The 16,298-nt window shown below is 47.4% G+C and overlaps 2 long non-coding RNA genes across 2 annotated transcripts; one reads left to right on the plus strand and one right to left on the minus strand.

Moving 5' to 3' along the window:
* Window positions 1-1,308: 1,308 nt before the first annotated feature.
* On the minus strand, window positions 1,309-16,219 carry LOC145543598 (uncharacterized). The gene is made up of 4 exons (XR_014080896.1): window positions 15,868-16,219; window positions 5,899-7,530; window positions 4,048-4,178; window positions 1,309-2,100 (listed from the first exon to the last, which is right to left on the minus strand). It is a non-coding gene; the product is annotated as an uncharacterized LOC145543598 (long non-coding RNA).
* Window positions 4,044-13,929, plus strand: LOC145543597 (uncharacterized). The gene is made up of 3 exons (XR_014080895.1): window positions 4,044-4,130; window positions 5,036-5,129; window positions 11,551-13,929. It is a non-coding gene; the product is annotated as an uncharacterized LOC145543597 (long non-coding RNA).
* Window positions 16,220-16,298: the final 79 nt, after the last annotated feature.

Raw genomic sequence — 16,298 nt, forward strand, 5'->3', positions numbered from 1 at the left:
GAATCTGCTTTCGAGGACACCTTGGGGATGCAGCTGTCTTGCTGGGGATAGGGTCCCTAGAGAGTCCTGGCCATGTGAGGGAGCGGCCGGAGGGCAGCGGGAGGAGGGAACTCGGAGGACTCACAGAGGAAAGTTCAAGGGATGTGGCAGCTTTCCCATAAAAGGGTTTTCTCTGTGTTCCCTTCCTTTACCAAGAGACCTTCACCCTGGGCAGACCTGGGACAGCCCGATGCCATGCTGACAGCAGGATGAGTGATGGGGGAGGCAGAGGGTGTGAGGTCCAAAGGCAGCCTGTTGACCCCATCCCCTCCTGGAAACAGCTTCTCACTCCAGACAGTGGGCTCAGCATCATGGCTTCCGCTCTGGCTGCCTGTAATTCAACCACCGCGTTTCTTCCCAAGAGGCTCCCTCCTGCTTTTCCGGCAGCTGCCCTCCACATAGCATCCTTGCTGGTCTCATGGGCCTCATTCAGCCCCAGGTCCCACCCACCTCAGAGCAGGAAGCTGAAAGCGAAGACCCTTTCCACAGGTGACAGGACCCACGGGGGACTAAGTCAGCCCCCAGATTCACCGTGGCTCGGAATATCTATCAACTGCATTTTTTTTTTAATTAAGGTACTGAAATACAAAGCAATGTTCTGGCACAGCCTGTTCAGAATTTAAATAAATGTAACATAAGACAGGCCCAGGAGCATTGGGTATACAATCAAGAAAGTGAGGATGAAATTATAAATGCTTTTTTTTTCTTTTTGTTTTAACAACAGTACTGCAACAAGTATTTTTGTAGTTATGCATTTTGGGCACCTTAAAGATTCCTTCTAGGATACTTCCAGAGGTAGAAATGACAGGTCAGAAGGTAGCGGCTAATTTTCAGGCTTAATTTCCCCTCAAAAAAGGCTCTTCCAATTATTGGGCATTCCTATAAATAATTAAAGAGGAAGCCCCTGCTCAACAGTGGGGATTCATCTGCTAGTCTGAGATGTAATAAGGGGAAATGTTATTACAAAGGTTTTGTGTGTATGTGTGTGTGTTGCTTTGAGTATTACGGAGAGTGAAATTTTTCTATTAACCATTTGTTTCATTCTTCTGATGAATCTGTCTGCTCACATCTCCCATCTTTCTCTTTGGTGCCCTATACTTTACAAAAGTTTTTTGTATATTAAGGGTATTTGCCTCTGTTGCCATATTTATCTGGAAAATATATTTTTCAAGTTTGTTTTTTGCCATCAATTTGTTTGTGGGTTTTGACAAACTAATTTTGCATTAAACATGTTGCATCTAATATTTTTTTTTTTGCTTCCTTTCTGTCTTGGGTGAGGCACTGATTAATATCTCAAGCACTGAGGTATAAATAGTAAGAACAGGAGAGACTGAGTGAGGCTAGATCCCAGCTCACTAAAGGTAGCCACCAGGCTCACCCAGAAATTCCTGTTGGAGGTTAGGGAAGGAGGGAGGGAGAGGGAGGAAAGGACAGAGGAAGTTTCTGGACAGTAGGTCAAGGCCAGCCAGACCCAGTGTGTAGATCTGAAGCTGTCTCTAGGTAGGTCCAGCCCTGTGATGGGACTGGAGAGAGGCCTGCCTGCCCAGGGAGAATAGCTTCTCTCAAACAAAAACCAACTCAGTGTCTGAAACATCCCGGGAAGGGGACAGAATCTATACAAGGGGCTGTCTTTCGACCCAGCTAAGGGCACACTGTCCCCTAGACAGGCAGTCTACACACCACACTAGGGACTCCCTAGTGGTCCAGGGGCTAAAACTTCACGCTCCCAATGCAGGGGGACCCGGGTACGACTCCTGGTCAGGGAACTAGATCCCACCTGCCACAACTGAGAGTTCTCATGATGCAACCAAGACTGAAGATCCCACATGGCTTGACCAAGACCCAGTGCAGCCAAATAAATAGATACTTTGAAAATACACAGACAAACACCACCCCACAAGTTCTGCATAATCACAGATGAGGCCTGAGTGTGAAAACTCGATGGAGGTCAAGTCCTCATTTCACCCATTCCTAGTTAGTGAGGGGCGCTGTCCAGAAGGGGTCTTTTCCTGTTGTTCACGCTACACTTTCAGAGACTCCAGAGCTGCTGCTGCTGCTTTCCTGTTTACCAGGGTGGAATTTTTAGAATCGTTAAAAAGTTGGTAAACTTGCCTTTCCCCTGCCTCCAAAAGCGGAAAGGAAATGTCAGGCGCGGTTTGTGAATTTCAAATTTTAAAAATTGTCCTCTAAGTTTTCACATTGTGTGTTCAGTGTTCGCATAGTTGAATTTGAAAACCAACGTCAGAGGCATTCTTTGTAACTTGCAGACATTTCAAAAGAACAATCTCTGGCTAATGCTAAGAAGTTACAGAAATAGACTCTTTGGTCACTGGCTGATTACAATGGAAAAGCTAAAGGTTTCTTCTAGAGGAAACAAAAGGGGGTGAGACTTCTAGACTCTGGCCACTCAGAAGAGTGCCATGTGTCACCGAGCTATGACCGGAAGTATGCGGGGGGTGGGGGGGGGCGGTTGCCAGGACTGTCTAAATCTGGGTAAGCGTTTTGGGGGGTGAGCAGGCTCTTTAGTCACACAGTTGTTTCTGACTTGAAGGGTATGACTGAGAGCATATTTGTGTGGTAAGAGGCCGTGCAAGGGGCAGCCGGCCTCATGCAATCTCCCTGTGCAGAAACCATGCGTCATTCCAGGGCTGGTGTGTGTCCCTGGGTCTGTCATTCCCTGTTGCTGGGCAACCCAGTGTGTCTGGGTGTGTCCCCTTAGCACGCTGCACTCCCTCCTGCTAAAGTTCATGGGTATAGCCTGCACATGAGCATCTGGGCTGTGACTATCCCCACAAGAATCAGGTCTGTGACAGCCCCTGTCCTCTGGTCTCAGGGAATAAAAGCGCTGCCTGGCTGACGTTCTCTCAAACTGCATCCTCCGATTGTTGTTGTTTGGTTGCTAAGTTGTGTCCAACTCTTTTGCGACCGCATGGACAACAGCCCTTCAGGCTCCTCTGTCCATAGAATTTCCCAGGCAAAAATACCCAAGTGGGTTGCTATTTCCTTCTCCAGGGGATCTTCCCGACCCAAGGATAGAACCCGTGCCTGTGTCTCCTGCATTGGCAAATGGATTCTTTACCACTGAGCCACCAGTGAAGCCCACTTCCTCTGAAGTTGGGGTTTAAAACTGGAAGTTTCCGTTTGGCCATGAGTGTGCAGACCCCTCTAAGTGGCGGACTCTTTAAGGCCCTGGCAGGACTCTGCTTATGGCTGAGGGTTTGCAGAGTGGACTGGCTGCTCCAGGCACCTCTCACCATCCTCCCAGGAATCTTTGAATTCAGTATTTGGAACCAGCCCAAAGCCTCTCAGTACCACGGGCAGTGATCCCTTCAGGCAGAAGCATCTGGAAAACGCAACCAGGCAGACTTGTGAGTGCCTGAAACTGGTTCTAAAGGAATTTTTCAGGGAAAAAAAAAAAAAAAACTTTAAAAATATTTTGCACAATGAAAGCAACTTTTTGGAATAGGGAAGTTTCTGGGATGATTCCTGTAGAGTTCTGTTCTATTTTGATTTTCAAGAGATCTATTGTTACTACTGTAGAGGTGGAAAAGTGGGTTCAGGAGAGGAGCTGATTCGCTCAGGCCACACAGGGAGGTGGAGACGGCTGAAACTGGTCCTGGGCTGGGAGGGTTTTCCCAGTGTTTGTTTCTGTTTACATCTGTGAGTCTCTGGGCGTGGCCCCTCCTGGGTGATGATGGACAGGCAGGCTCTAGGTGGGTCCCACCTCGGGGCAGCTCTGCCAGCTCAGTGATTTCTCCAGGACAGGGAAATTCCAGGGGGCAGATCCTGCCGCAGCTGCGGTGAGACATTATTTCCTTGGGAGGAAACCAGCTCTCAGCAGCCAGAAACGAAACAGTTTCCACTCTGGGAGAGAGGAGGGAGGAGGGAGCGGGGGAGTGGAAGGCCTTGATGCAGGAGGCCGGCCCAGAAGGGAGCCGCCCCAGGGCCCATAGGGCCCGCCCCCCGCACCCTCGCTCTCTGAGGTCCCCAGACAGTTTAAATTTAGACCTTCTATTCTGGTCGTTGCCGTTCTGCTCTCGTCCTGTAGCCATAGAACCGGCCAGTTTCCCTGAGCACAACAGCTCCTCAAAGTAAGCTCCTCTCCTGGAAGCGGGTTTTCCGAGTTGTTCTGTGGAAGCCTGAGGCAGGGAGGCGTGGAAGTCAGATCGAAGGCAGGAAAGTCCACCGCCCTAACTCATTTCCAAACCTGGGGCCCTTCTGTCCGCGTCTTGGTCCCTGTTCACTATGGGACGAGAGAAGGGCTGACTGGATACAGCACATGGGAATGCAGCCGGAGGGGCAAAGAGCAAGGCCACTTCCTGTGGTCACCACCTCCTCCCACCTCCTCGGGAATGGCCCCTCCCTGACCATCCGAATCAACGCACCTCTCCCTTTCAGCCCCTACCTGCTTCCTTTTCTCAGAGTGCACATCCTTATCTGACCACGGCCTGTGTTCCTCTCCAGAGCAGAAGACTCGGGAGAGCAGGGGCTTGATTTTGCTCAGCGCTGTATCCCCAGTGCCCAGAGAAGTTCGCTGTATTAACCGAACACTTGCTAGGTGTGGGGGGCACTGTATTAGGTGCTTTATTTACTTACTTAATTTTATATTTGGTGCTTTAAAAGCATTATCTAATTTTATCCTCAGGACAATTTTATGAGGGTTTTTACCCAAGTAGGAGAACGACGCCCAGAGAAGTTGAGAATCTTGGCCGGGAACACACAGTTGGACCCTGGAGTCCATGCCCCTGCTTGTACCCCTTAACCGCTACACCGACCCAGCCACAAGAAGGTGGCCTTGTACCTCCTCTGCTGGGAAGGCCACCTCACTCGCTCAGCCTTTGCTCGCTGAGCCAAACCCCTAGCTCCCACCAGCTCACCCCAAACAGTCTGGTCTTTGGGTGAAGAGAAGAGGGGCATGCGGATAGATCCAGTACACCCCATAGGTGACGAGTTCTTTTCTGTTTTCTACTTCCCCTCGCCCACTCCCCTTATCTAGAAGCAGTGCCTCCTCAAAGCTCTGACTGTTGTAAATCCCCTCCCTCCGAAGTTTTGCAGCCTCTTATCTCTGGAGAGAAGTCTACATAAATCACGTGAGTAAATAATAGTGCCACAAAAGTATCCAATCTCTCACCTATTCTCCTAAGGGCTCTTTCAAAAAAGTCAGTTATTTTCCCATAAATGCCTTTTTCCATCTCCCCTTCCCTTCCTAAGATGATGTGTGTGTGTGTGTGTGTGTGTGTGTGTGTGCGCTCTGCCGTTGCTTCAGTCGTGTCCGACTCTTAGCGACCCTCGTGGATTACAGCCCGCCAGGCTCCTCTGTCCATGAGGCTCTCCAGCCAAGAATACTGGAGTGGGTTGCCATGCTCTCCTCCAGGGATCTTCCCAACCCAGGGATCAAACCCATCTCCTGCATCTCCTGCCTTGCAAGTGGATTCTTTACCACTGAGCCACCGGGGAAGCCCTCCTAAGTTGATATATAAGCCCCCTAATTCTAACCACTGCCTGGAGTCACATTTTTCTGTGAACTTCCATGCATGCATGTAAATTAAACATCTTTCTTTTGTGAATCTGTATTTTGCCAGTTTAATTTGCAGGCTCAGAGGTACTGAACCTAAGAGGGTAGAGAAAAAGTCATTATCTCCCAGATAATGCTGAGTTAGATCTGGGGGGAAAAACACTCCAGATGGAAGGGGGCCTGTGGACCCCTGGCTGCTTCTTGATCGTCAGAATGGATTTGTGCTCGTTTTTCTTCTCTCTGGTCACTGTGGGGAATTCATCACAGTTTGCAGTGCAGCCCTTGGCTCTGTGGGCCAGAGGGGATCCCTTTCAGGAGGACTGACTCACACTTATCCAACTCACCAAGCACTGATGTAAAAATCAGAATGCTATCTTCCAAGTTTGTAGAGAAGCCTGTTTGGCCAGCAAGATGCTCACATTAACAGGTCTGGACAGTCTCTCTCGCTCTCTCCCGGTGTGTGAGTCTGACAGGAAACTGCACTCCAGTGAGAAGGTTGCTGGGTGGGCCTGGGAGCTGGCAGGAAAAAGAAGCTGGTAAAGTTTGAGGCCAAGGCTCAGGGAAGGAGAGAAACTTACCATATTCTCTTCTCAACTTTTGACACTTGTTCCATGTGCTCCTGTATCAATTCAAGGAACAATTTGTCTTTAAATTTTCACTTGGCTTGATAGTCAACTGCAGAGGCTCCTGCCTCTAGCTCTTGGACCCAGTTCTGTGCTCAGCTGCTAACCTGCTCCCAGGTCTTCATCACGGGTCAGGCGAGCACCACACATCTGTGCCGGGGACTCAGGGACTCTGGCAAGCGAGTGGCTGCAGGGAGTGGCACAAGGGGTCCCCCAGCAAGAGTTTGAGGCACATATCTTCATGTATTCCTCACAAGGCCCAGAAGGAGTAGGAGGACCACAGCACCTCACAAAGCCAACAGGTGCCATGTGGGCCAACACTAGAAGATGACGACTTGTGGGCAGGCTTCCAAGGAGGGGGCCAGCCACACACAGCACACAGGAGTGGGGACTGGAACCCCAGCGAGAGGGCTGTCAGGGTAACTGTGAGAGCGGGAGGGGCCCCAGGCAGGCTGGGTGGGCTTCCTCATCTTCTCTGTGCCACAGGGCCCTCTGGAGTCTGGTGAAGCCACCAGACCCCTCTCATAGTGAGAGCTTTAAATGCATAAAGTAAAATATCCAGGATTACCAAGGAAGCAAATTATGTTGAAATACAATGACCATATGTGATTGGTTAAGGTCAGTTCTGTTCTTTTCAGTCACTCAGTCATGTCCAACTCTGTAGCCCCATGGACTGCAGCACACCAGACTTCACTGTCCATCACCAACTCCCAAAGCTTGCTCAAACTCATGTCCATCAAGTCAGTGATACCATCCAACCATCTCATCCTCTGTCGTCCCCTTCTCCTCCCACCTTCATTCTTTTCCAGCATCAGGGTCTTTTCCAGTGAGTCAGTTCTTCACATCAGCTGGCCAAAGTATTGGAGCTTCAGCTTCAGCATCAGTCCTTCCAATGAATATTCAGGACTGATTTCCTTTAGGATGGACTGGTTTGATCTCCTTGCAGTCCAAGGGACTCTCAAGAGTCTTCTTCAACACCACAGTTCAAAAGCATCAATTCTTTGGCACTCAGCTTTCTTCATGGCCCAACTCTCACATCTGTACATGACTATTGGAAAGACCATAGCTTTGACTGTATGGATTTTTGTCGGGAAAGTAATATCTCTCCTCTTTAATATGCTGTCTAGGTTTGTCGTAGTTTTCCTTCCAAGCTAATTGTGATTGTAATTCTTTATTAACGTATTAAATCAGGACCAGATCTGGTGGTAGGCTCAATAACTTCTATGATTTTTAAGTCATGATGCAAGTAGACAGTTTTCAAAATATCTTCACCGACTATGCTGTGATATGGAAATAGCTGTGACTTCTATCATGACGAGGTCCTAGGAACCGCCTATACATGTGGTGAGATGCCTACAGGCACAAGAGAAGGAAGTGCTAGATTTCAATGAAAGATTATTGAAAATAGAAATGAAAATTTTTCCTGTCCAAGTTCACCAACTCCTAAAAACTTAACCTCAGGCTAAGAATCTGAGTGAAGGTTTGGAGGGCACCAAGTGGGGAAGAAAAGATGGGTTTCTAGACCGTCTCACCCAACCAAAGTTCATTTCTGCCATTCAAACCGAGCATCAGAGACTGGAAGGCACAGGATCGGCAGAGGAGATGGGGAGGCCGGGGGCTCGTCAAGCTGCTGCCAGCACACTTTGCCCTGACTGGAAGCAGGTGTGGCGTCTGCATGGGATGGGTGCCCTGTCCCAGCCTCCAGGCCCTCTGGTGACCAAAGGAAATCAGGGCTCCTGTCCTCATTCCTCCATCTCCCATCCAAGGCCACCCTGGTTCACTTCACTTCAGGGGGAGATGAAAAAGAGCTCAGAGCCCCTCTTCCTCCCCTGAGAGCCCCTCTTCCTCCCCGGAGGCTCACTTCCTCTCAATATGGGGCCAACAAAGAGGAAGGGGGAAGTCCATCTACTCTGCTATGCCTCCACCTGAACCGCTGCTGTGGGTCTGAATCTACAGACAGGAGAGCAGACACTCCATCTGTCTAGACTATCCCCTTTTACATCTGTGGGTTTGGCATATATATACATGTATATTTATATATTTTTTTAGTTTGTTTATTTGGTTTGCTTTTCCACTTTGTGTTTCAAACTTTTTTTAAACATACATAAAAGTAGATAAAATGGACTCCCATATTCTACAGCTATCAACCTTTCGCAACATTCCCTTTATTTGTCCCTTTCTAGCATAATAATGGTCACTCCCAAAAGTCCTAGCTTGAACAACGACGTGCAGTACCTGATCCTAGACGGGATCCTACACCAGAGGGAAAAAAAAATCTATTAAGGACATCTTGGGGTCAATTGATAAAAGCTGAGATATAAACAGTAGTGCGGGGGGTTCCCTGGGGGTCCAGTGGTTAGGACTCAGTGCTTTCACTGCCGAGGCCTAGGTTCAATCCCTGGTAGGGGAACTAAGATGCTGTAAGATGCATGGTGCAGCCAAACAACAACATGAAGAGTGGTGCAAATAGAAATATTATCGCAAAGTTACATTTACTCAAGTTGGTTTTAAAAATTACCGTTATGTAAGACAGACTCCTTATTCTTAGGAAATAAATAGGAGTAATGGGCCATGATATATGCAACTGACTTTCAAATGTTTCAGAAAAAAAAAAGTGTACACATGTACATTTAAACATTTATGTGTATACACATATAGGTATATGTGTATATACAGAGAAAGAGAAAGTTGAAAATAAATAGGGAAAATGTTAAGATAGGTGAATCTGAGTAAAAGACATAGGAGTGTTCTTACACTATTTGTATTCTTGCACCTATTCTATAGGTTTGGGTTTTCAGAAAAAACTTATCAAAAAACATATTACCTAACCAATGAGGAGCACTAGTATGGACAATACACTGTACAACTACACTGTTCATTTAAATAGTCTACAATGGCCAATATGGCTTGATTGCGAGGTGGGTCCTGGGGTTCAGGATTTAAGGAGTTCCAGTTCACAGTTCTGTGTTTATTCTCTGCCCTGCACACATTTGCATCTGTCTGAGAGGCTACAGAGAGTACCCATAAAACCAGTGCTGCTGCTGAACAAGGACTAGTTGTAGGACACTGGGGCCAGGGCAGCAGGGCCTAAGACAGGATATGGGCTGTGGGCAGGTGGACAGCGTTAGGGGCAATCCTGTTGGACAGAGAGCTCTTCCACCCCAGGTTTGTCCCTGCCAGTGGGGGCCCTGGAGACCCTCCGGGGCTGGAGTTCCACAGCCTGCCCCCCCTCACCCTCCCTCACCCGTGCCCTGGCCTGCAGCAAGCTCCTGCTGGAGGCGTCCCTGCACCTCATTGACACTGATGCCCGGTAGAACAAACCAGAACAAGAGCCAACTGTCCACGCCCTCACCCATCACCTTGGCTTTTGTCTAGAGTCCCTGAGAATTCCAAGAAAAGATCTCCTAGGCAGAAGCATTCTGCTCCATCATGCAATTTTCTGTATCCCTCTCTGGGCTGGATTTTAACATATTGACTCTAATCTCCCAGACGTCTTTGCATCAACTCGAGTGCCCCCTCCCTCTGCACTCTTCTCACACCCTTGAAATACACATGTGTAACAAAATCAACAGCTGCCATTTACTGACACTTTTTGTGCATCTGATCATTTACTCATCCCAAGGAGGTAAGTACTGTTATTCCATTCTGAAGTTTGGTAAACATTAACCAAGTTCACCCAGCTAGAAAGTTATGGAGCAGATCTTCCATCACAGAAAGGCCTGGAAGGGGCAGGGCAGGCAGTCTGCACGTGGAAGGCGTCTCCACCTCAACCCAGAGGTTGAACTGTCTACTCTGGAAAGCCCACACAGGTGAGGCACGCGCCAAGATTTATGAATCTCCATGAATATAGCTGGGTATCCTGAGTACAGACTTGGGAACTGGCTGCTTGGATTCAAATCCCAGCTTAGCTGAGCACCAGCTGGGTGACTTTGGGCAAGCATCTTAACCTTTCTGGACCTCCGTTTCCTCCTCTATAAAATGGGGATAACAACAGTCCCTCATGGGGTAGCTGTGAGGATTAATGAGTTACACACATAGAGACTGTAGATCAGAATAAGTTCTTTTTACAAAATGCTGCCTCTGTGCATCTCTCCTTTAAAGCCACTAGATTCAGAGGGCTCAGCAACTTTTTGAAAATCAGTTAATGAGTTTAGCCAATAGAGGGGTGATCACTAAAGTAGTTATCTTTTAAGAAGAAAGTGCAAAATCTGAGAAAGAGAAGACTTAGGTCAAGGTGGGAAGATTTCAGGAATTGTGTGTGTGTGTGGCCTTTTTAAATGCAAGGATACACAGCTCTCTTATCTTGAGGGGAGGTGGCAGATGCAGAGAGCTGAGACAAAGGCTTTTGCATTTTATTTTTGTAGGGTCAGCATTTAAAAAAGAAAAAGTTTAACAAGCATTTACGAATGGTTGCACACAAAAAAACTTATTAAGAAAAAGTCTTTTTCAAATACCTTCTTTTTCTCAAATCCTAGTCAGCCCATTGCATGTGGGGCTGAAAATTTGGTATTACAATTAATACAGTAAGTTTTCCTCAAACTAGCTGGAGGGCTTGGAATTTCCAACAGGGACCACAGAAAGAAATATTCTCAGCTGGGTCTTCAGTTAAGAAGGTTCCCGGTGCCAGCCCAGATGTAATGTGAACCCACAGCCTACCTTCCCAACAGTAATTTATCAGAGATGGATAGCTGTTGCCCAGCTAGCGAGTTGCCTGTGAATGGACGTGTTTCAAGACTACCTGGGAGAAGGTCCTCTTCTCCAGGACCTTGTTGAAGGAATTTATGTGTCTTCAGCTAAGGACTGGACCAGCTGCTTGCCAACCCAGCATTGCTGAAGTTCCAGCACCCTAAATCTTCCCCCCAACATGTCACACTTTGAGTTCTTTAGAGCAGTACTTCTCCAGGGTAAAATGTGCAAGGAACTGCTGGAGGCTTTTGTAGGTCTAGGGTGGGGCCCCAGACTCTGCCTTCCTAACCAGCTCCCTGAATATTCATTGGAAGGACTGATGCTGAAGCTGAAGCTCCAATACTTTGGCCACCTGATGGGAAGAGACAACTCATTGGAAAAGACCTGGATGCTGGGAAAGACTGAAGGCAGGAGGAGAAGGGGACGACAGAGGACGAGATGGTTCGATAGCATCACTGACTCAATGAACATGAGCTTGAGCAAGCTCCAGGAGATGGTGAAGGACAGGGAAGCCTGGTGTGCTGCAGTCCATGGGGTTGCAAAGAGTCGGACACGACTGAGCAACTGAACAACAACAACCAGCTCCCAGACCCAGGGCCTCACTTGAGAAGGGAGGATCTGGAGTATTTGACCTAGAGGGTCCCTTACATTCCTGGTTCCTAATCTTGCTCCTTTGCATTTCCACAGTTTGTCAATGTCTATTAAAATGTGGCTGGGATTTCCCTGATGGAACAGTGGATAAGAATCCACCTGCCAATGCAGGAGACACATGTTCGATCCCTGGTCCTGGAAGATTCTACATGCCGTGGAGCAACTAAGCCTGTGCTCTGTAACTACTGAGCCTGTGTGCTGCAACTACTGAAGCCAGCACACCCTAGAACCTGTGCTCTGCAACAAGAAAAATCATTGCAACGAGAAGCCCCTGCTCACTGCAACTAGAGGAAGCCTGTGTGCAGTAACGAAGATCCAGTGCAACCAAAAAAAAAAAAGAAATAAATAACTAAAAAAAATAAAATGTGGCTGCTGGACAGTTCCTAGTGGAATCAGTATGAACGGAACCACTACATTCCTTTACTCCTGATGGACTGGCAGAATTTGGAGACAATGCCATCATGCTACTAGTGCCAGCTCCCCAGAGGGAGTCTTCTCATCCTAGGCCTGGTCCCATGGAGGGGTCTGGTCTGCAGAGGGACCGCAACTCTCCCACCTGACCCCTACCTTCCATGAAGTGCCTCAGCTGCCAACGCAAAGCATACACTTCTCAACCTGCCCATAAAACCAGTTTCCCCAGGTCCTTGCAAGATGGCTCCTACCTATAGGGTGTGCCTCCTCCATCCATCTGGGGAACAAAAGCCATTAGTCAAGTACTCAAAAATGGAAATGTGTTGTTGACGGTATACGAGGAATCATACTCTTCTACTTTTTCATATGTTGAAAATTTATATACATTTTTTACAATTTAAAGCAGTTTGTTCTCAAGGCAGATGACTTTAAAAGTACATACGTAGAAAAAGTCTCTTGGTTCATTATCACTCACAACAAATTTGAAAGTCTGAAGAACTATAAAATTCTAGATGCCTAAGGAAGGCATAGAAACTACTATCAATTCATCCCCTCATATAAGACCTAGTTGTAATTCCCAGTTTTATAAAGTAGCCCTGTAGCCATTTGGAAGATTCTGGAATAAAGGACAATGTGCTTACTAAGTAGTTTAGTAGGGAGCTCTGCATTTGTCAGATGTTTTTCCCATAAGAACCATTGGACCTTCGAACCAGGCACTTTTCTTAGCCCTTTAAGTGCATTAACTCAATTATTCACCAACGCTACAAGAGTTACTACTATTATCCCTATTTATGAGAGGAAAAATGAAGCTCAAAGGAAGTGACTTGCCAAGGTCACATAGCCAATCGGAGGCGAGCCCAGGGAATCCATTGCTGTTCTAAGCACAGTGTTTCTCATACAAGTGCCCCAGGGCACTTGTCCCTACCTGGTATGAAAGCCTAACCCTCTAGAGTTTTCTGAGGCATATCCACACAGTACTGAGTATTATTCTGCCATAAAAAGGAATGGAGTACTATTACCCGCTGCAACCTTGATGAACTTAAAAACATTATGCTAAGTGAAAGAAGCCAGACACAATGAACACATATCCTGGACTTCCATTTATATGAAGTATCTAGCATAGGCAAATCCACAGAAACAGTAAGTAGATCCGTGGTGGGGCTGAAGGGAGGGGCAGATGAGGGGTGACTACTGAGGAGTGCCAGGTTTTCTTTTTGGGGTGATGGCTGCCCAACTATGTGAATACATTAAAAACAACTGAGTTATATATACTTTTAACAGGGTAGATTTTATGGTATGTAGATTATATCTCTGGACAAATAAGGAGAATACTGAACGTTTAGTAAACAAAAGCTGGTGAAGGGTGGCAGAATATGCCACCCCCAAATATGCCACTTTGGTGTAAGAATTATTTTGAGCTAAACAAGTGTGTGCATGCTCTTTTGTGTCTGACTCTCCAACTCCCTGGACTGTAGCCCGCCAGGCTTCTCTGTCCATGGGATTTTCCAGGCAAGAATACTAGAGTGGGTTGTGATTTCCTCCTCCAGAGGATCTTCCGACCCAGGGATTGAACCCACCTCTCCTGTGTCTCCTGCATTGACGGGCGGATTCTTTACCACTGAGCCACCTAGGAAGCCCTCTTCTTATTTGGACATAAATTTGCCGAGGTGGCCCCTCTCCTCTTTACCAGGAAGAAGTTAATCACTGGGGCAACCCTAGACACCAGTCTTGAGATGCCAAGAGAGGAACTTATATGACACACCTTGTTAAAACTGGCCCTTATCTACCACTAGTACCCCTATATATTTACCTTCATGCAATTTGTTCCCCTAGAAACTCAAAGTCCTTTCCTTTCTCTTGCCACTTCTCTAAAAGCTCATTGTTCTTGTGTCAAGATGCTATACAATAAGCTCCAGTTCTACCGCCCCGTCAAGTTACTCCTCACTGGGTGCTCCCTTGTGTACGTGTCATGATATTTTAATAAACTTGTTTGTTTTTCTCTTAGTCATCTTTTGTTAGTGTACAGGGCTCTGGTCAGAGAACTTAGGATGGGTAGAGGAAAAAGATTCTTTTTCTTCTCCTGCTCCTGCAGAAACCTTCATTGTCCGGCTCCTCTTTTCTCTGTCTCAGTTCCTGTCACTCCCTCCCCCTACCTCCCATGCCCAGGCTTTCTGGACTTCAGTATTTCAACTTTAATGTGTCCTTTTCCTCTTTAGAGTCTCAGAGAATGCTGGGCTCAGCTGAAGGATCACTGCCTCCAGGGAGCCTCCCTGGCCCTCTGCCTAAGTCAGGGCCCCTGCCACCTCATGTACCACCTCACCATCCTACACTTAACCACCCTGGTAATTTGCTCAGGGAATGGCTTTCTTGTTAAACTTTAGGCTCCATGAGGGCAGGGATGGGTTATCTTATTCACTGTTCTACCCCCTGCCACCAGCACACAAACAGAGAAGGCACTTAGAAATGTGCTGAACACAGACCTCAGGACCCAGTTGCAGAGAGAGCGTGCTGTGGCTTTCAGGGAGCCCTGTTGCTTTAAGTAGTCAGAGGTCCTTCCCTGAGGGTTGCAATTAATCTTGAGCCCCATTCGCCAGGCCCTTTCAAAGCTGAGAATGGGACCTTACATGGGTCCACTTCACAGAGACCTTCTGTATTTTACTCCAGATAACGCACATGCCTGGTGCATCAAGCACTTGTTTCTCAAATAAATTTTAAAGCTTCTCTTTCCTTGACTAAAAGTTTGAGCAATCTTAGACATTGTTTGGGGAGGAACTAGGTACACAGCTGTGATCTGCAGGGAGCTACAGTAATGTTTTCTCAAAGGCAACCAGCGAGTTGATCCTGCTACTTTCTTAAGCGAGAAAAGCTAGCTTCTTTCCGTTCAACTGTTAAAAATAGACACTCTTTCACTAAGCAAGAGACGCACCTATCATTTATCGGTAATGCTGGGTGTTGGCATTCCCACCTTGCTAAAGTTTAGACAAATAAGCATGGACATAATTATAGATCGGATGGAAGCCGCAGACTTGGTGACTGAGGTTCCAAAGCAGATGCCTCCAGTTGGATGAAGCATCTCTACTCCACTGTGGATTAGTTGATGTACTTGGGCAAGACTTACAACCCTAAATCCCAGCTGTGCTCAGTTGTTCAGTCATGTCTGACTCTTTGCGATCCCATGGACTGTAGCCCGCCAGGTTCTTCTGCCCATGGGATTTCCCAGGCAAGAATACTGCAGTGGGTTGCCATTTCCTTCTCCAGGGAATCGTCCCAGCCCAGGGATCAAACCTGCCTCTCCTGCATTGGCAGATGGGTTCTTTACCACTAAGCCACGTGGGAAGCCTGCGAATGAGGAATCATTCCTTCCCTGCTCTTGAACTGACCGTATTCTGATCCGCAAAAGTTCATTCCTCATAGAATCAAAGGAGCTTGGGAAACTCAAGTAAGGCATTTATGACCTGAAAATGTGCTACAGCAAGAAGAGAAAGGAGGGTGGACTAAGGAGGCTTTTCCTCCCAACCCCCAGAAATGATCACGAGTGGCAAGAATTCTCCTGGACCATGGGATGTCAACATTCTTAAAAAATGCCACAGGCTGTGTGTATAACATGAACCAAACTTCTAAGGCACAGAAAAACACTGGCGGGAACCACGCCAGTTTATTCAAGAGCAGTTGTCCTGGAAGGTTGGGTTTACTACTTTTCCTGCTTTCCTGAACTTGAAGTACATTTGTGTATTTAACCTCTCTGTGCTTCGGTTTTCCATCTGTATCTGGTGATGAAAATTAAAGCACTTAAAACAGGACTCGGCATTATAAGTAGTCAGTGACATGCCATTTATCATTTCTTTCGAAATACTCTACCAAGAATATGCATTATTTGTATGACGAAAAAAATTTTTTAATTATTGCTTTTAAAAACCTCTCTTTAATTGAAAAAAAATTTACTTTTTGTTTGTCCGTGTCTTCACCCTTCCCCCAAAGCCACATTCCTAATTTCAAGCAGCAAGCGGCGAACTATATAGTACTTGGCGGAGAGGTCTGCTTTCCTTTTATGAAAAACTATGGGAATCACGTCTGAAAATCTATGGGAACCACGTCCGAAAAACTTTCTAAAGAGCTACTTCGCCCTGCTTCCGAGCTAAAGCGCGCGGACGGAAGAAAGAATTCGAGGAGAAGGCCTCGGGCAACCTCGGAGGCGAGCCCTCACTCTGATCTGAGGGAAAGGGACCCAGCTCCCGCCATTAGGGCGCGCGAGGGAAAATGGAGGCGCCCGGCCGGCCGCACGGCGACCGCCAGCGCAGCGCCTGCGCCCTGCGCGCCCACCTCGGCCCGCGAGACCGTTACGGCCGTTGAGGGAGAGCGAGAGGAGGGGCAGG

The sequence above is a fragment of the Giraffa tippelskirchi genome, chromosome 3 (assembly GCF_054371585.1).
Source record: "Giraffa tippelskirchi isolate mGirTip1 chromosome 3, T2T-mGirTip1v1.2.pri, whole genome shotgun sequence".
Lineage (NCBI taxonomy): Eukaryota > Metazoa > Chordata > Mammalia > Artiodactyla > Giraffidae > Giraffa > Giraffa tippelskirchi.